The following is a 20,125-nucleotide window of genomic DNA, read 5'->3' as shown; positions in this document are numbered from 1 at the left end:
CTCTGCCAGGGTATCCCAGCGAGAATTCTAAACATTCTTCTGTGCTGAACTCAAGTGAGCCCCGCCATGGTGGCGCAAGGGTTAGGGCGCTCGAATGCTGTGCCCAAGGGCGCGGAATGGAATCCCAGCCATGGCGGCCGCTTTTCGATGGAGGCGAAAAGCAAGGCGCCTGTGTAGTCTTAGACGTCTCGCATAGCCCGAGTCGCTTTAAAACGTTAAACCCTAAAACCCAACCTGAACTCAAGTGAATGTTTCAAGTCAAGTACCTTGGCATGCCTTCCTTTTTTTACTTCCGCGTATATGAATAATTAGTTGTCATTGACTAAACATTTTTTAAATCTTGCTCTTCACTCAGGTGCAAATAGAAAAAGTTGTCAAGCCCGCGAAGTTTAAAAAGTAGCACGGTACAGCGCGCTTCGTGCACCCGAATGAGACGCGATAACAGTGGCTACTGGGTAATTGAAGTGCTACGTGATAATCGCCTTAATACATTTTGTTTAGCTACAGTTTAGCGCTACCGCGCGAGCGTCAGTGCGCATGCGCAGACACCTCAGGGTCAACAGGTGGCGCCACGTTCCTGTCAAATTCCGGTGGACTCCGCACGCAGGGACTAATCAGCGCGTGCTGTGCTGGCGGCGCGCGGTAGCGGTAGGCGGTAGACGGCCGCGGTAAGCGGCAGCGGTAAACTCAGATGCGATGCTCTCACTTCTATGCTATGCGATGCTCTCTGCTCAGATGTTATCCCGGGTTCGCAGATAACCGCCAGCGGCGTTAATCCCCAAAAATTCTCGGTTGTACTTTTTTTATATAAATTCTAAGATTCACAATTCTGCTCAATTCAGAATAATGCTATTTTCTTTTTTTTTTCTTTTTTCTTTTTGTACATTTTAGCTGGAACGTGCTGGGTATGTGAGGGATGCAAGGATTCATTGCATACAGCTGCTAAAGTTTTACGAAAAACTATTGAATTTTTACACAGCTGCTTCTCGCGTTGCGGCGAGATAGAAACCCCAATGGGTTTCTACGCTGCTCGCCACGCGCGACAGCCGCAGATAGACAGATAGAATAAACTTCAATATCCAACGGATAAGGCGATTTGCCCACCCCCCCGACATGCAGTTCATAGGGCGGGTGCCGCCACCTCAAATGCAGGCTAGGAGGCCTTAGGTCCCTGCAGCCTCTTCAGCCAGTTGGACAAGCAAGAGCTGGAGCTCAGGGTCCGAGCTGCGCAGCAGGGTCTCCCAGGTGTCTCTACTGCTTATATTGTGCGTTCGCCCCGAGAGAGTATGAGCATTCCCATATTATGTGATCGAAGGTCCCTGATCGCCCTACAAAGATTGCATTTATCGATCGCTCCTGGTTTCGAGGAACATGTGGTTTGCCATGACCAGGTGCTGATACTTATGTTTTCAGTCGCTTCCACGCGACTGCTTATCTGTTAATTTCGGGTCTACGATCTAATCTATAGTGTTGCGTGATCTCCCCATATTTGTACTGTAGGGGCCCTGTAGCGGCTCGGCGATAGAGATCTCAGCTCGTGTGCCGCGCTTCGTTGCCGGGGACGGCTTCGTGCGCCGGAGCCCAAATTAACTTAATTTCAGATGAGGGCAAATACTGGCTGGTTGGTACATGCTTAAGAATTGAGTAAAACAGCGCTGTTTTACTCAATAACTTCATTTTTCTATACAACACTCTCGCGTAGGATTCTGTACGCTAAGGGCGAAATACTTCCCTTGCTAATATTTTCTATGACAGTTCCCTTACTAATATTTTCTATGACAGTTTTGCTGTCACTGATGACAAACTTCGCTTCCGTTCTGACGCACGCTAACGCGATCGCAATTAGATAGGGAAGTCATACAAAATTTGATAATCCCCCCCCTCCCCCCTCCCCACCTGCCAAAAGACAGCCACAGAGGATCAGCGCAACAACGGTAGCAAGAAGAACGGTCGCACCAACCCTTCCCCATTTTTTTTAAAGGCGAAAGCATTTCTACGGACATGACCGCACGAATTGACAAAAAAAAAAAAAAAGAAAAAAAGAAAAAGTCTCCACCGGTGAGCAAACCACTAGCCTTCCGATCCTCAGCTGAGAGCGTAATTTCTCAGCGTGAGGACGATATAGTCGATCTTGCCGATATATCGAGCCCAGATATATCCAGTTCTTACTTATATCGAACTCTGAGAAAATCGCCTTGACAATCACATTCCAAAGTATAGGAGTTGTGGTCGCGTATATCGAACTCCCATTGAGCTGAAAGTTCGATATATCGAACCTAGTGCCATGCATCTGCAAGGAGGCTTTCTCCGAATGGCGCCCCAAGGTCATTTTTTGCGCGCGGAGCGCGGTCGGATCGCAGCCTTGAGCATCTGAGGCGCTGTGAAACCGCTTGAACGTGGCCTAGGGCTGTCGCGTGCTTGTTTTCAATGCGTGTCCCGCCATGCGAAAAAGCCCAAGTTCGGTGTACCGGCTGTCGTGCGGTCAAGCCAGCCTAGCAGACGGATGGGTAGCGGTGGTTCTCGTTCTCTTTTTCTTCTCATTTTACAGAATTGCATATTTTAGCCTTCATTGCCTGGTTAAATCATTAAATGCCCAAGCCTGCAGTAATACCTTCCTCTTTGGGTGTTAGTCAGTATAACGGAACCGCGCATAGAGAAAGACTTGGAGGCTCAGGAATATGCGGGATGTAATAATGAAATACCTGGACATAAACTTGGACGTAAAAGCAGATCAGGCAGTAGAAACTGCATAATTTTTCTAATCTGACAGAGGTCCGGTTCATTTATTGAATTTGGATAGACACGGGCAACATTGGTTCTGCCGTACGTTCTGCTCCACTCCAACCTTGATTATGTCTGCACAGAACCAAGCGCAGATGGCGTCGTGTCCGCCTCCACCCTCGGTCACGTCACATGACCAGCTGACCACCTATGTATATTTTTTTTCTTTCTTTTTTCTTTAAGCGACATCATTGCGTGTAGCTTCATGACTATAGTACCCCTCTCACTCAACCGAGATTTTCTAGTAACGCCGATACGTTATTTCTCTCTCTCTCTATCTCTCTCTCTCTCTGACGCTGACGATTTAAAAGCTGCAGTATACGATACAAAAACGGGCACGTATGCCGTTGTTCACCGGTATTAAAAGCGGCGACCGAGATCTCAGATATGCAGTTGTAATATTTGTGAATTTCGTAAATCTTGAATCAACAGCGTCGGATAGAAATAATAATAAAAGGTATTAGTTTTTCAACACCCAACGTATGACAACGTATGTAGCTTTGCTCTTGCGAAGCTGCACTTTATTTTTTCTCGTAACTTCACGCAAGCGCACCCATATCTGGGATGAACGGGGACTACCACGCAAGGGTCGTAAGAGTTTCCCGCTAACCGGACGGGCCCACGGTGGACGATGCTGTGAAACAGGGCATGACGAGTTTTATACATGTGTAAGAATTCCGCATTGTTAAGGGCGCGCTCCGATGGGAGGGGGGGGGGGGGGATTATATACAGTCTGGTCGCCGTTGTAGAATGATTTCTAAACATCACGCGCGGATATCAAAACAGGAAAGAATGTAAGGCGAGCTCAGGGTTTCTTCTTCTAGCTCTGTCTTTTCTTTCGACCCAAAGTACTCTCAGCGCGCCCAGCTTGTTGTGTCTTCTTGTTGCGCACGGCTTTTGTTCGGTAAAAGGAAGGAATGAAATCGGGGCTTGGGGAGGGAGATGAGAAGCGGGAGCCGCAAAGGGATTCATTACTCCGCGAACACGCAGCTGCACCCTGGAAACTTCGGCCCGTTCCTGTGAGAAAAGGTCTCGTCGACAAATAGGAAGGGAAAAAAAATAGCTGGGGAAGAGCTTTTTTTCTTTGTTGAAAGCGCTGCCCTTCCCTCATCCCCACCCTCTTTTTGTGGGTTAGGAGAAGAAGCCCTATTCAAAGCGCTGCACATTTAGGGGGGCCTTCTTTGACGCAGGCGGCACATCCCCGACTTGCGAGAAGGAGCAGGTGTCCTATGGAAGAATGGGACTTTCATTTTTGAAACAGGGTGAAGAAGTGGGCACAGCTAGGATGGGTGACAAGCAAGCGTTCGTCTCTTCCATACATGCCTTGAACATTCAGAGCATCTTCCTCCGCTGCAGAGCGTATAGCGACCAAAATCAATTATTACCAGTGCCACCCGCAGTGAATGCTATGTAAAGTATTGTTTGGTTTGGTTTGGTTTGTGGGGTTTAACGTCCCAAAGCGACTCAGGCTATGAGAGACGCCGTAGTGGAGGACTCTGGAAATTTCGACCACCTGGGGTTCTTTAACGTGCACTGACATCGCACAGCACACGGGCGCCTTGCTTTTCGCCTCCATCGAAAAGCGGCCGCCGAGGCCGGTATTCGATCCCGCGTCCTTGGGAGCAGTAGTTGAGCGCCGTAACCACTATGCCACCCCGGCGGGGCGTAAAGTATTGTTATGAAAGATTTTTGCCCCCTCAGTTGGCTTGTATGTAAATTTACATGCGTTTCGTTACTGCACCACATTCGGTAGGGTTCGAACCTTAGCGCATGCGCGTTTCGAGGAAGTAGTCTCTTTCAAACATTCAACGCGAGATATAAGCTTGAATGCGCATGCATTCAATGATAGTTATATCTAACTTGTAGTATAGTACACGGTGGTATAGTAGTGCCGTAAGGAGACTGCGCCCTCTAAGTTTAACAATTACCAACATGAGCGCTAACATCGTTCGCTTAAATTACTATTTGTTGATTTTAGTCACGCGATTGACGAGAGCAGTAGAATAAGGTTCTCAAATTGGCGTTCGCCTGGCCACAGAAAAGCTTGGAAGACATCTGATTACTATAAACTCTTACAGTACAACAGCATACGAACCTGTGCTGTGCGATGCCAGTGCACGTTAAAGAAGCCCAGGTGGCCGAAATTTCCGGAGTCCTCCACTACGGCGTCTCCCATAACCTGAGTCGCTTTGGGACGTGAAGCCCCATAAATCAAACCAACCAGCATACGAACCACGTTGTGAGCCGCCACGGCGCATGGCACGCATTACCACGCAAGTACATCACCACATGGATCCATTAACTGATTAGAGTATCTCATATTACCGTGGTAGCCACCTTGCGGTACCTTCATTCTCTTCTTTAGACAAGGAGTACGGACATTTCCCTCTATTCGCTTTGTGGCCTGCAAAGCGTGGGCAGTGACGGGTCGCAGCATGGCTTTTCCGCGTACCAACCTTGACAGATGACGGGGTGTCAAGTTCGTGTGAGACCGCCCTGGCTCTTCACTGTAATGCGGCCTCTATGCTGTCGAATAAATCCTAAATCAAAAAAACAGAGCCGCGACTTGAGACAAACAGAGGAAGAGAATAACGGACAAGCGCTGATTCTCTTCCTCTGTCTCATGTTGCGGCGCTGATTTTCCTTTTTTTTTTTTTTTTTTTTTTGCAATGCACCAACTAGCTCAGAATTTCATTCTTCCGAATAAATCCTGCATGCTAGAACTACTTTCGTGCACTGCTCTTCGTTTCGAACAAGTTGGGAGAGAGTATAAGTTCGGCCGCCCTGCACGCCACAAGAGGAGAAGGACAAGTGCCGCGAGTCCTCCGGCGTTGTGAGCAGGGCCAGTGCGCGTCTTGAATTCATATACACTATCCGTACACATCCTTTGGTCGATTCGCTGCTTTTCTTTGAAGCCAATCTTTGGCTCCCTAACAGCCATACCTGGGAAACTGCATATTGATTTCGGCTCAGTACGTCCTGTCGCTCTGCATTACACGCATTTTGAAGGTGCTGAGGGTGGGTGCAATGCACAGGAGCAGTCAGAAGTTCCCAGGCCACAAGGTCTAGTTTCTGAGCAGTATAGTCGGGCAACTACAACGGCACCAAATCTCAAAATATCTGTGGAGGGTAGAGAAGATTCTAACCTTTGATATAATTATTTGATAATTGATATAATTAATTGATATAATCGTAAATTTCCAACGCCACGAAGATAGCACTGGTATTTTCTGAAGGAAAAAGTGTTCGAAAAATGGTTTACACAAATTGTTTTTAAGTTGAAATTGACTAATTTCGTCCGATGTACCGGAGTGTGTGCTTTAGTTTTCCATTATCATGCGGGAATATGTACGTTGAACAGACAGATCGGTGCTTAAATGCCCGACTTCGTGAGCATGAAGATCCCTACTTTCCGACGAACTTTCCGACGAATGATGAGACTTGTGTTAGCGAAACTTCTGTTACTTTGTACGCTAAAGAATTTCAGTTTCTAAGCTCTTTAAAGCGCACATCGATAGAGTGTTGTTAAGGTAATTTTCCCCGTGATTGTCTTTTTGATTATTTCTCTTGCCACGTGCGCATGTGTTGCTTCTTTGCTGGTGAAGCCCAGACGAAGACAAGTCCACTTGTCGAAACGTTGGCTCATATCTGCGAACTGAGGCGTACCCCATTTACCCTTGTTCAGTTCTTCATCTTCGCTGAAGGATATATATGAATGTCAGTTTTTTAGCAACAAACTCAGTTGTTAGTCCAGCGTTGTGTTTTGTGCTTCTCTCTTTGTCTGCGTCTTTCCGCTGGTTTTAATCCTTACCAATATGTACCAACTGGTCCAGCTCTCCACTTTACTGAACTTGCAGCAAGCTGCCGCCGGTATTCCTGAGCAGAGGTGGGCAACCGCATGAAGTTTCAGCCCAACATCATCAGGATATCCACAAATCAAACCAGCCATTTTGTCACCTGCAGCAAGAGGTCAACAATGGACGCTTGCTGACGTGCTGCGCAACGGACCTTTTTCAGTTAGCCCTACTGCGCATGCGCTAAGCCTCTTCAATGGTCATCTTCTCCGGGATGCCACTCGAAAAAAAAATGCGGGGGGGGGGGGGGGGGGGGGGGGGGAGCTCGCTGCACCTGCTTTTCCACGAAACGACGTCCTTCACTTCATCCATGGGAGGATCTACTGCACAATAACTGTGTGCAGTGCCATCATATTCTACACTTCTGGAATGCATGCTTGCATTGTCCCCGCTTCCCCTAGCTCGCCTCAAGCGAGAAGACAGGACCACATTAACCAGCTTCCTGTTGTGATGGGTTAACAGGGGGAGGGAGGAGTGTATCTTGGTGTGTTCACAAGTGACTCACGGGTATCAGCCCAGGCTAGGCGAGACCAGCCCTGCACTCAGCTCCAGCCGAGATATTTATAATAGGGGGACCCTATAATAGCGGGGCGCGAGTGGGCATGCTCAGAGTGATTATCGGACCTCTCGCCTGTTCACCCCAGCCTTCCGTGCGTGCGCATTGTCGCCCGCACTTACCCTATCCCCCTAACCGGTTGGGTCCCCCGCTCTAAAACTCCCTATTGTGAAAAAATTTCCGCACAATTTCTCTGTAACCTATCCCATCAAATGTACTTTGCCTGCGGCCGCAAGAGGGGTGCCCTACTGGAAAAAAGACTGGGACTTCAGAAAAAGGTCCACCCTACAGCTTCCAAAGGAGACTAAAGAAAGAAGCATGTAAAGTTTCGGGAACCCTGATACAGGGGTGACCAACCTCATTAGGTTACCCACCTCTGCTCACGAGTCACATAAGCTGGCATGCTGGCACATATGGCACGCAGATGCGGATATATGTGTACGCACATGGATTTGATTGATGCGTGAGAAATAACAAGGCAGATGTAACTTCTAGCTAACACTGACCCATTCAGGGGCATATGCCCACTACAATACGTAATTGTTGTCCTATGTGCATCTTGTCCCCCTAATTGGCGGAGTGACATAGGAGCACAGTTATGCACAGGGCGGGAGACGCGTGTAGGAGCACAATTGCCTGTTATTGTGAGCATGATCCTGAATCCCTATGACAGGGATGTTAGATATAATTATGGATTGATGGAGGCTGTGCAGCCCGTATACTTGAGGCAGTTTCTTCAATAGCTTTATTTCATAATTAAATATTGTTGTTTTTTAGAAACTAGCTTCAAACAATTCGTGGTGGAGTACCTACGTTGTCCTTTTGTGAAACATTTACTAAATAACTTAAGTGGATTTTCTTCTTTTTTTTTCCTTCATCACTCTCAGCTATAACTACACCCATGCGCTGCAGCCGAAAGGCATCTGCCTTATCACCAAGATACAGGAAGAGCCTGTATCCCGGCTCCAATCTCCTGGACACAGAGCAGCTGAGGAAGTTATGTGAACACCGTGGACGCTGTGAAGCATGAAATTAATAAAGCCAGTGAAGGTTACCACATATGTATGTGTTTAGCACGCGCTTATGAGACAGACGGAGCCATCATTTCTGCAGGGCACGCTGTGTCAAACGTATGCTAAACGAAGCAGCAGTACAAGCATGATGCCTTGCAGTCACGCATAGACTAAACTAGGCGGAGTGGCTGCCTGCTATTACTCCTTATTTACGCCTGCACTGATGAGTTCACTGTCACCGGTGAGCCAGCCCATGGTTCCTTGTGCAAGACAGCCACGACGGTGGTTCTTAGGAAAAACTGCGGCGTCACGCATGCACCTGAACAACGCTGCTGTCGCTCTGGACCGCGCGACGAACCCATTACCACGCGTATCCCTCAGCTTGTATGTGCGCGTTCGAGCATGGCGGAGTACGGGATACGGCGCTCACTCGACCGGTCCCAAGCCAGGCGTACCGCGACGGCTCGGCGTTGGGTGGTCGCGCATGCATGATGTACGGGCCGCGAGCAGCCGCCACGCACCGCACTTGTTGCTGTGAACGGCAGAAACAGCGGCTCTTCTTGAGCACTAAGCAGGGTCTGTAGGATACATATGATTGGACTGGCACACAGCAAACATCATCATCAGCAGCAGCAGCCTGACTATACCCACTCCAGGGCGAAGGCTTCTCCCATATTTCTCCAATTAACCCGGTTCTGTGCTAGCTGAATCCACTTGACCCCTGCGAACTTGTTAACCTCATCCGACCACCTAACTTTGCCGCCCCCTGCTACGCTTTCCTTCCCTTGGAATCCAGTTTGTTACCCTAAGCGACCATCGGTTATCCTCTCTTCGCACTACATGTCCTGCCCATGCCCATTTCTTCTTCTTAATTTCCACTAGAATGTCAGTAACTTGAGTTATTTCTCTGACCCACTCTGCACGCTTTCTATCTCTTAATGTTACCCCTACCATTTTTCGTTCCATAGCCCTCTGAGTTGTCCTCAACTTAAGTAGAACTCTTTTGGTTAGCCTCCACGTTTCAGCCCCATAGGTGGGTACAGGTAAGATGCAACTGTTGTATACTTTCCTCTTGAGCGATACCGGTAAGCTGCTAGTCATAATCTGCGATTGCTTACCAAATGCTCTCCAGCAAACATGAGGGCATCGCATTCACTGGTCAGCTAGGTTGCAGTACCGGCGGGTGGTCCAGTCCCCTTTTTCACGCTGTCGTCAGCGTCGCCATCCGTAGGGCAGCTAACGATGGCTGCCAGGTTGCAACGCGGAGAAACGGAGGCCTTTTCTTCGCTTTTAGGGGCGACGAAGGAGAGGGAGGAGCGAGATGGAGTGGAAGGCGACTGGTGGCATCTGGAGGAATCCGCAACTGGAAGGTGGTTGGCGAGGGAACAAGCCGGACGGTGTCTAATGAGAACATTTGCGGCGGCACGCTAGCCATGCGTACTTATAAGCGCATTTGCTGGTGAACTGTCACTGCTGCATGCTAGTTGACTGTAGGGGATCACTGCATATTACGCGCCACAAATATTTCATGACCGTTAAAGAACTCCATGGGGTCGAAATTATCCGGAGCCCTCCACTACGGCGTCTTTCGATCAAAGCCCGAGTCGCTTTGGGATGTTAAACCGCATAAAACCAAGCCAAAAATTTAATCAACTTAAAGAGTGTGGTAGCACATAAAAAAACGAAAGATGACAAAACCAATAAGAAAATGGTGTTTATCATCTACTGACCAGTCACCGATGGTCGATTTAATGTTAAATATGTTGTTTGTTTGGTGGCGTTTTTCATTACCTTGGCCGCGCCACTGTGCCGCCGTGGTTAAGGCGTTCAACTACTGAACCCAAGGAGGCGGGATCATATCCCGGCCTCTGCGGGCGCTTTTCGATGGAGGCGAAAAGCAACGCGCTCATATGGTGTGCGACATTAGTGCCCTCAGGCGGTCAAAATTTCCGGATCCCTCTACTGAGGCGTCTCTCATAGCCTGAGTCGCTTTGGGACATTGGACCTCATAAACCAAACTTTTTCCATTATATTCAAGTGGATATCCTGTCTCTGTGTTCTCATGTTGCTGATACAAAACAATTATTACTGCAATATACTGCAAATATAACGAGTCTTCACATAACAATAATGTTCTTGTTGTCTCTCTCTTCCTCTTGTAATATATACTTTATCAGTAAATGTGTTCAGTGTTTATAACATTGCGCACTTTATTGATCCATTTTCATTGTTATGGCAAATGTTCCTACATCTTTGGTGATTCACCGAGCTTCATGGACAATAAACATGCAAGCATTCTATGCTTAGCTTGAACAGGAAACTTGTGCGACAACAAAAGTTGAGTAAATTTTAATATCGATATTTATTTATTTATTTATTTATTTATTTATTTATTTATTTATTTATTTATTTATTTATTTATTTATTTATTTATTTATTTGTTTGTTTATTTTCAAGGCTGAACTTCCATCCTCGATCTCAGCTGGTGAATGCTGTAAAGGGGCGGGGTTCAGGGAGCCCTGCTTTACACAGGCGGCCACCACAGGCAGACGTCGGCCGCCGGATATCGGCATTACGCAGTCACGCATTATATACACGGAATAAAGGTTGGCTTCTTTACGCCTGTGCATTGTCTTGTGGCAGTGGTGCGGCGTTGGAACACAGCAACGAAGAAATTTTAATGCGATGAGAGAGAGGTGGCTGTCAAGAATGTCAAGAAGTATTGCTGCACAGCGCAGATAAAAAAAAAAAATACCTGTGGTTTAGCTTGTGGTTAAACCTGGAGTTAAGCGAGAACAATATGCATAGCTACGCTTAGGTTCGGCTTGAAAGTACAGACATGGCTTTTGCACATAGTAGTTTACTCCATGGTTTCAGCTTTATTAATCACTTCACGTATGAGCACCGCTGCCTCTCTTCGTTGACCATTCTCATTTGGGTGTATAAGACTTCTAGTGGTATGGTTTCCACGTCGAACTCCGGGGCACATCGCCGTCACAACGTTCGAACGAACCTTTTGTCCTACCAGCTGTTGTCGTTCGCCTCCACCAACTACCGAGTTGTTATTGTTGTTGTTCTCCTCTAATTTGATGGCACATACCCACACAGGGGGATCGGCCAAAAATTGAGGTGCACAGATATCAGATTTTGAGATGTATAACTACATCGCAAAAAATAAATAAAAATAAATGCTAGGGAATAGAGAAGGAAATGTAAATGTGAAAAACCAAAATAAAAAAGAGTAAATACTAACGCACGCAGTAGGAGAATAGTAAGATTTATATGTACAGATTAAAACTTCAAAGCATATTAGCAAGGTAGACGTTTTGTTTCTATTAAGAAGCTTTGAATGGCGTTAAAAACAGGCCTGTGGCTGTACTCAAGCATGGTGGCACCGAACGATAATAAAACTACCGAGTTATATCGGTCTTTTTCTTCTTCTTTTTCTTCTTCTTTTTCTTCTTCTCCTTCGTCTTCTTCTTCTCCTTCTTTTTATGAGCTAGTATGAACCAACTGGCCCAAAGAGCTATTCTGTTTGTTTGTTTTTTCTTCGGACAGACAAGGAGAAATGGCAATACTATACACGGTGCAAGAATTCTTACACCGTACGATACTATACGGCCAGTGTAGCTCTCGCTACAAAATATGCATATGGAGAACACTTAAGCTCCGCCGATAAGGGCATGCCGCGAGAGCGTAGGCTACCAGCCCACATATATAAAGCACCACAATTCAACCAAGCCGTGTAAACGTGTCGGCGTGGTCTAGGAGTATAACGCGAATACAACAGCCCTGGCAGGCTGGTTCTGATATCACCCTCCCATATGAAGGGAGAAGCCCGAGTTGACAGCTCCTGCCAAACATAACGTTAGGAAGTCCTACGTCCAGTTAGTGCTCGGACATCATCAGCTAGCTGTCGGCTACCCCCTGTGTGTGCCATGCTGGTGATTCTTCACTCACAGCGCCGACCACGGATTTTCTGGTGAACGCTGGGGATTTTTCTGTTGAATCTTTAATGCTATCGAGTTAAAGCTGCTGTGCAATACAGATAACGCCTTTCAGAGTGAAAGCTGTGTCTGCGATTTCCCCCCGAGCGACATGCCAAATCTCGTGGATCGGTAGCTCAGCAGCTCCCGCTTACGGCTGCCGATAAGGACGGCGGTTAGATCGTGGCCCTCCATACACAGGAAGTTCGCAGTACAATGTTCTCAAGATCAATTGGAGGTGGCATGTTTGCTGTACTGATTGCCTGTGTTATCTCCCTCGCCTCCGCTTGTCTGCTCAAGATAAGAGATTTCCTGCGCATGCAACGCCTTATAAGGCAGGAGTGATAAGGAGTGTAAGGTCCGTTAAATAGTAAACACGCTGTAGCAGACTGTTGGCACCGTATACCAGGAGCCATCGAGTCCGTGCTGGATCGAGAAACACCAAGAGAAGCTTTATATGTCGTGCAAAACACGATTCAATTCTTACACCTGCACAGAACATGGCTAAAAAAGAGAAGAAAAAAACAAATAATTCTCTCTATCAAGTCCGCAGATGTTGAACACGCTCTTAAAGTGCTAGGCGATATGCGAAACCGAAAAATAATGCAAAACATTACAAGGGTTCAACGCTGCTGAACCAAATATTGAGCGAAAGCATTAGCTGCGGGTGACCGAGCGTTCTTCTTCTCTTTTTCTTCTTCCTCAGCCCAAATATAAAGCCCCGCTTTAACCAATCCTTATGAACGTGCCTTATTGGGCTCTAGGAGTAACGTGAATGCCAGGGTCCTGGCAGGCTGATTCTGACACAACCGTCCCACGTGGAACGAGAGACCCAAGTTGGCAGCTCCTGCCAGCTTGGGGTCGTCTACGGTGGTCGTGTAAAGGTCAAAGGTCAATGGTGGTCACCGCCGGGCCACGCTGAAGGCTCAAACTACGAGCAGTATTGCTTTTGCAATAAAAACAAAACATCTTTCATGTGTAACTATGGCAAGATTCACTACCGCGGGGCTCTCCTATATATAAGGAAACTGATAAAAAAAATATAAATGCTGTTCACAGCACTCGTGCCTCGAAGCGTTTCATTTTCTTGTCCAGCGTTCCATAGTCACTGGCCTTTAGTGCTAGTTAAGGATATTGCGTTATTTTTGTCCTCGTTTTCCATTCTGATGGGCATATGGTTGTAGATTAATATGTTTTGTGTTAGTCAGTTCGGCTTAATAATTTTCTAGTTCGTTGAGGGCACGTTCAAGGTAATTTTCAAGCAAAAAGAGCGAGATGACAGCCACAACAAATGAACAAGAAAAAATAGTCTTTTTTTTTTCTTGTTAATTGAAAACGCGGACGGTGTCCGCGTTTCCGTTGTTCTCCTCACAGAAGTAGTGAACCCATTCGGAGGTGAGACTGACGCAAAGGAGGCTGACGCATCTTCTCCTCCTGTAGATGTACAACAGAAGGGATGCCATTCTGAATGAGTTTGTGTGCGCGGCAGAATCAACGAACAGCAAAGCTGGGTCTATATAGCTCGAAAGGGTATTCTGTCCAGCCTCTCTTGTCGTAATAGCCACGAGGCTCATCAGCCTCTGATAAAATTTTGTTCTCGATTAATTCGGAAGGTACGCAGCCCGGCCCTTCGTCAAGCAGTGCGAACCTGCCAACCATCGCCTTTGAGGAGGTGATCATTTAAGCCTTGGAGCATTATCCGTTCAAGAAGCGCCATGCTGAGTCAAACACGAGTATATCCGGCTCAAAAGGTGATGACCATAGAACTCCTGGAAAGCAGAGAAGGCGAAGGCCGCTCTGCTGCTGCTTGCTCGCATTTCAGTCACTCCTGTAGGAGGGACTGGGTTGATCCCGAAACTTTGGATTAAATATAATTTTTTGGTTGGTGTCAGTGCTTCTCAATCTTTGTTTCGAAAGCCCTACCATGCGGACTTACATCGATGATGTCCTCGTTCAAACCATGTTATTTTGTTTTGTACTTGTGAGATTAATTGATGCATGAATTCGATGTCGTTCACATTTTAAATAAAATAAGCCCAACAAAATACACGAGTTACTGTCCTTGGTGCGGTGCAAACCCCACACTCTATCACATCTCTTGGGAATGCCAGGACAAACCTGACCCAACGTTACTAGTGCCATGCCCGACACACGAGCAAGTGGGAGGCGGCCCTGACCAGCGACAACCTGGACCAGCAAGCCTGGATTATCCAGCTAGTCCGCAAGTCAGCTGCTGCCAGCGGAGCCCTGGACTAGGGGCACCGACCACCCAGCTCCTGCGAATTCTTACTGATTATTATGCTCATTAAAAATTTTCTCTCTCTCTGAGTGCGGAAACAGTAAAAAAGAAAGACATCTTTCGAGCCCACCTTTAAAATTTGCACAGTCTGTGCATGGTAGCGGAATTTCTGAAACAATACAGAGTACGCAAGAATTCAAAAAGGTAACACTTAAAGCGTTAAAATAACCTTTCAAAATAATGTTACCATTATAAAACTGTGATTATTCAAGAATAAAAATTTGTTATATATAAAGGGAAATATGAAAGCAGAAAATATCAAGATGTATATAAGCATAATGCGATAAATACAAATCCGGCACAACACAGGACTCTGCTAAAGGACACCAATACAAAAAAGAAAAAAATGTAGCTGCAGCGTGGCAGGAGGATGCGGATAACGCGCGCCAAGTAACGAGACGTAGATCGGGGACTGCTGCAGACATGGTTTACAACCCCCAACTGCGAAGAGCAATGTCTATCAAATGCAGGTGCCGCTTTCGGCCCGAGCTCGAACTAAAACGCTGCAGGAGCCGACTTCAAGAGGAGACAGCACCGTTGTGCAGTGCTCTAAGTGGATGCTCCTTATGTTTTGCTGTTGAAAGGTCCGGCACTGTTTCGCTCAGGTTTTTACTCCGACTGCTCACACGCCCTCTCTGCAGCAGTCGATCTGCATCACAAGCTGCCTTGCGGGGTACCGTATAGGATAAATCCTCCTGTCGCGCTGCGGCTTCATTTATATTTTTGCATCCGTGCCCTAGCTTTAGCAGATTCCTGTGTTTTCGAAGCTGGCAGCAGTGCCCTGGCCTAACGCGTCATCATATTGAAGCAGAGGAGTGCTGTTTCCGGCGAAAAGTGCGTTGCGGTGAAGAGCAATCACGGAGCAACGCCGTGGTTGCCTGCAAAAACTCAAACATGCAAAATTATTCAAAATTCACCCTGGACAAACTTTCAGAAATAAATGGCATTGAATGGTACAGTGCAAATTAATTAGTATATTTCGTATTCTACTAGAACAACTTCAATACGCACATATGACTGCGAAGCATGGCTCAAAATGCTCATTTTCTCAAATATAAACATTTTTTGCTGATGTACCTTAACTTTACTAGTACCTCAATTTTACGTTGTTTAATCTCTGGAATATTTAATAGGCTTCGATCTTAATTTGTCTTCTGAAAAGCTTATAGAAATAGCTGAATTTTCTACAACGAGAACATAGAATTTGATAAAATATTTCAAAAGATCAGCTCTTCTTACCTTCTTCTATGGTTTATATATAAACAAAAATAAGGCAGCTAGTTGATTCAATTTCTTGCATATTAAAAATGCAATGCATTTTATATGTAGGCAATAATTCTGATAGTTATGCGTCATAAGAATCTTTTTCTACATTTTTTTTTTTTTCTGACTAGGCTTTGCTACCGCTTGCAAACTGAGAATGGCGGCCATCGGTGGAAAACAACTTTTTTTTTCTTTTTAGGTTTGGATAATGTTTGTCACAGTAAACCCAATATGCCATGCTTTTTTAAAAGAAATCAAAAATGGTCGAGCACATAGCCTGAATCAGTTGGCGTGGAATGACCGAACTTCAGTTCCTGAGAATATGCCACTTACGCCAGAATAAGCAACCACTCGCGCGTGTGCTTATCGAGGCAATCTCACGCGTCCATTGCAGAACAGCTGTCATGCATTCATCTCGGCAATGGACGCCACCAGTTGCAACCGAGCCAGAAAAAGCGCGGGAAGTGAAAAGACATAAGTGCGCAAACGAGCAGACAAAAGGCGAAATGGTGATCGGAACCTGGAAGAAACCTACAAACAGTCCACTGGCGCGCTCATAGCAACTATGTACTGTGTGCAGCGGCAGCGAGCGCGCGAAAGCAGCCGCCTACTGCTAGAGTCCCTCTACTGCTACTACCTACAGACTCGTGGCGCCATCTCTGTTGCAAAGAAAGAACCCATGTCTGGAATGTGGCACCTTCGCGCCGCTAGCGCCACTGTGCTGGAGCCTGGAACCAGTCGGAGAGAGACAGATCGCCTGCAGGGGCTTGATTAACTCATTTGACCCACTTTGCAGCCTAGAACAGAGTTCACTGTTCAACCCGACACTGACTTGGCCCGCACTCATGTAAACATGGCGTGATCATCCAGGACAGCCCTACCTGAGCCGAGTACGAGCGCTGCCCCCGCTCAAGGCCGGCCATGGAGCCGAGCAAGATGAAGCTGGAATATGGTTCGTCATAGTTCCGCGAGAACCCCGGACTTGCCCGTGCAATCCATCTCTGTCAATGACATGGGGTCCCAGAAGTTATGGATGATAGAGCTCAGGAGAGCCGACATCTAACCCAGGCGATACATACAGCGTTGAAAGCAGACCACCGTGACGCAGACGTCCCCTTCCTGAAGGTTGAAATGCAATAGCGGCTACCCCCCTGTAAACATTCGTTGTTGCTTAAGAACATATATGCAACATATAGACAGCCGACGGTCTCAGGTGAAAGTACCACACTACCGTTATGTATGCACATTACAATTTATGACGTAATCTATCCCGGAATCGTCTTCGTTCATGCATGCTTTCAATAATACTTTATTCTGCATTGGGTGACCCATGCATGTACCGGTAGCAAAAGGCGCTATTCCTCATACCAAAATGGCTTGCCGACCATGACCTGGAACCTACACGACCGCCGTCACATATGCAACCTAGAAGTCAAATGAATTCCACTGTATGTGCTAAATAATTCAGCAAACACTTCTCTTAAAACACGAGGTCGACTCGTCCAAGCACATCGTTCATCAACACGTCTAGTAAATTTTATGCCCTCCGAAATTCTGGTGGAAACACGCGGGACAGGGAGGCTCTCCCTGAAAAGCTCCGCATCGCCAACTAGAAGAGCACAGGAAAATTCCACGCGCAGACGTCACGAAGCGCAGCGCGCGGACCTCCTAGAGCGCCTCGCGATCCCGTTCTCTGCCGGGCCCCGAAGTGGCGACACCGCAGCTCCAAAGTTTGTGCTTCTTGTGTTTCAAGAAATCGTCGTAAGCACGTCGGTCGTGCGTCGCGCGAGCGACGAGACTTCTTAGCCTAGTAGCAGAAACATTGGGCAAAAATGGGGCCAACTTCTTTAGCAGACGAAAAGCGCGGAAGTGGGCGAAAATACTCTCTCTAGGCGCGCGAGGCGACGTCGGTTTGAATTTATCTTTCCTTTCACGGTTCTGCGCTCGAGATCGGGCGTGTGCTGAACAACTAAACACACGAAATATCAAACTCCAAAGGTATTTAGAGGCACTCCGTGCAACGATTCAAGTTCAAACGGTGAAGATCAGACGTGAATGGCGATATCAGGGAGCCGGGGAAGCACAAATTGGCTCCGATTCACCGTAAGCGCTTCCTAACCTGATTACAAGGGGCGATTGCAGAGGCGCTATTAAGCTTTGGCTGCGTTTAAGATATATGTCACAATATCTTGCCACGTATCACGCCTTGCCACGTACCAATATGTTATCTGCATCAGATGGAACTGCGTTGCGGTGGTGGTAATTCATATATTATTGAAGTCCATCTCGATGTGTGTGTGTGTGTGTGTGTGTGTGTGTGTGTGTGTGTGTGTGTGTGTGTGTGTGTGTGTGTGTGTGTGTGTGTGTGTGTGTGTGTGTGTGTGTGTGTGCGTGTGCGTGCGTGCGTGTGCGTGCGTGCGTGTGCGTGCGTGCGTGTGTGTGTGTGTGTGTGTGTGTGTGTGTGTGTGTGTGTGTGTGTGTGTGTGTGTGTGTGTGTGTGTGTGTGTGTGTGTGTGTGTGTGTGTGTGTGTGTGTGTGTGTGTGTGTGTGTGTGTGTGTGTGTCTTACCGATGTTAAACCGCCGTCAGAACAGGTTTGTGACAGGGCCGCGGAGACTCCGATCGCTTTTGCTATCCTAGGGCCTAGCCACAATTGATGCGCACTGCTCTTTTCCTCTAAACAAAGAGGTGAGGAGGGGCATAGAAGGTGATATAAGGGTCTCCTTTCACCTATAGGCGCCTTTCAGTATTTACATAGACTGTTTCCTTAATTACTGTAGCCTGTGCCGTGTAAAGTTTTCAACATATGACCGGTTTATACTGCCCACCCTTTTCACTATCTCTTTTTGCAGCTCGTTATACGCAGCTTCGTAGTAATTCATTTCCAACATCAGAACTAGCTTATTATATTATAAGCTGTAGCAGTCATTTATTACCACTGCGGGCCAAAAAGCCAACATGGTGGTAGTTGTCCATTGATGCAACTGTGACAGAATGATAAAGATGACCTTGAACCCCCAAGAAGCGACAATGACTCCCGTATACACTTCACAGGTATACAATTGATGTGGAAGGAGGCAAACAGCTGGCGGTTCTTGCCGGTGGTTTAATTGGAATGCAGCAAGGGGAGAGACTCCGCTACAAAAACTCCGCAGCGTCACCGCCTAGACCTGCGCTGCGGAACAGCTGGGCGCGCATATCGCCGTGGGCGTCGGGTTTCATGGCGCGTACGATGCGTTGTAGGTTCTGTTCTTTTCTTTGGCTTCTTCATTTCTATTCCCGCCTGCCACATTCAACGCGGCAAGCCCATTCATTGATCAATACAAGGGAGCATTATCACTTGCACTAATGAGATCAGAGCGAAAATCGCGGTCGAATTATTATTTTTTTTTTGCTTTCAATTAAATGTTGATATCTGATGCGCAAATGTGTAAAAACAAAGGAATGGACCTTAGCTTTTGCAAGATACGCTGTAGTTTCCTCGTAAAAAAAAAAAAAAAAAAAAAAAAAAAAAAAAAAGTCTATCTCAAGAGGCGGAAAACGCCGTTTTTGCCTTTTCGAAAAATTGTAAAGTAAGCTGCTTACGCATTAAACGTTTGTCATAGTACATCATTCTTTACTCATTCAATCTATCAAACTTTTGCTCTTAGAAAGGCTACATAAAGCGTTTTTTTTTTCTTGCTGTAGTTTTCGTAGGGAAGTATTTTCAAAGGTTTCCCCAGAAGCGACGCGCTGCAAAAAAAAAAAAAAAAAAAAAAAAAAGAAAAGGTTACTATTGAGCTTTACATATATTTCTGCATTATATATAATGTAGAAAAAAAGTTTCAGTGGCAACGTCATTACATCGTGCCAAAATGCAGGGATAAAAATCGATCCTTCTTTTTCTTTTTTTGCAGCGCGTCGCTCCTGGGGCAATGTTTACAATTTTTTCCTAAGAAATCTGTGACAAACAAAAAACAATTAGGTATATATTCTTTCTAAAAGCTTAAGTTATATGGCATAAACGGCGTTTTCCACCTCTTGATATGCGATTTTTTTTTAGAAAGAAATTAAAATGTATCTTGCGAAACTACGACACATTATTTTGTTTGGACGTATTTGCCCAATGCATGTCGAACTCTCATTGGAAACAAAAATGAAAACAAAAATGCCCAATGAGACATCCATTACCGTTATCCGAACATTTATATTCTCAGACTGCCGTAAATTCGGCGATAAGAGGGAGCCACACCGTGGGAAATATAGAGCAGAGCATGGTGCACAGGCGGATTCATCTGCAACTTTCGGAGTTCAATTTTCCATATTCGCAACAAAAATGTTTTGGAGAGGTAAATCCCACCTACATTTCGCCCTGGGAGGCGTACCACTGGCCTG

The sequence above is a fragment of the Amblyomma maculatum genome, chromosome 5 (genome assembly GCF_055883805.1).
Source record: "Amblyomma maculatum isolate TAMU_Amacu chromosome 5, ASM5588380v1, whole genome shotgun sequence".
In the NCBI taxonomy this organism is placed as follows: Eukaryota; Metazoa; Arthropoda; class Arachnida; order Ixodida; family Ixodidae; genus Amblyomma; species Amblyomma maculatum.
Note: the sequence above shows the minus strand (reverse complement) of the source record.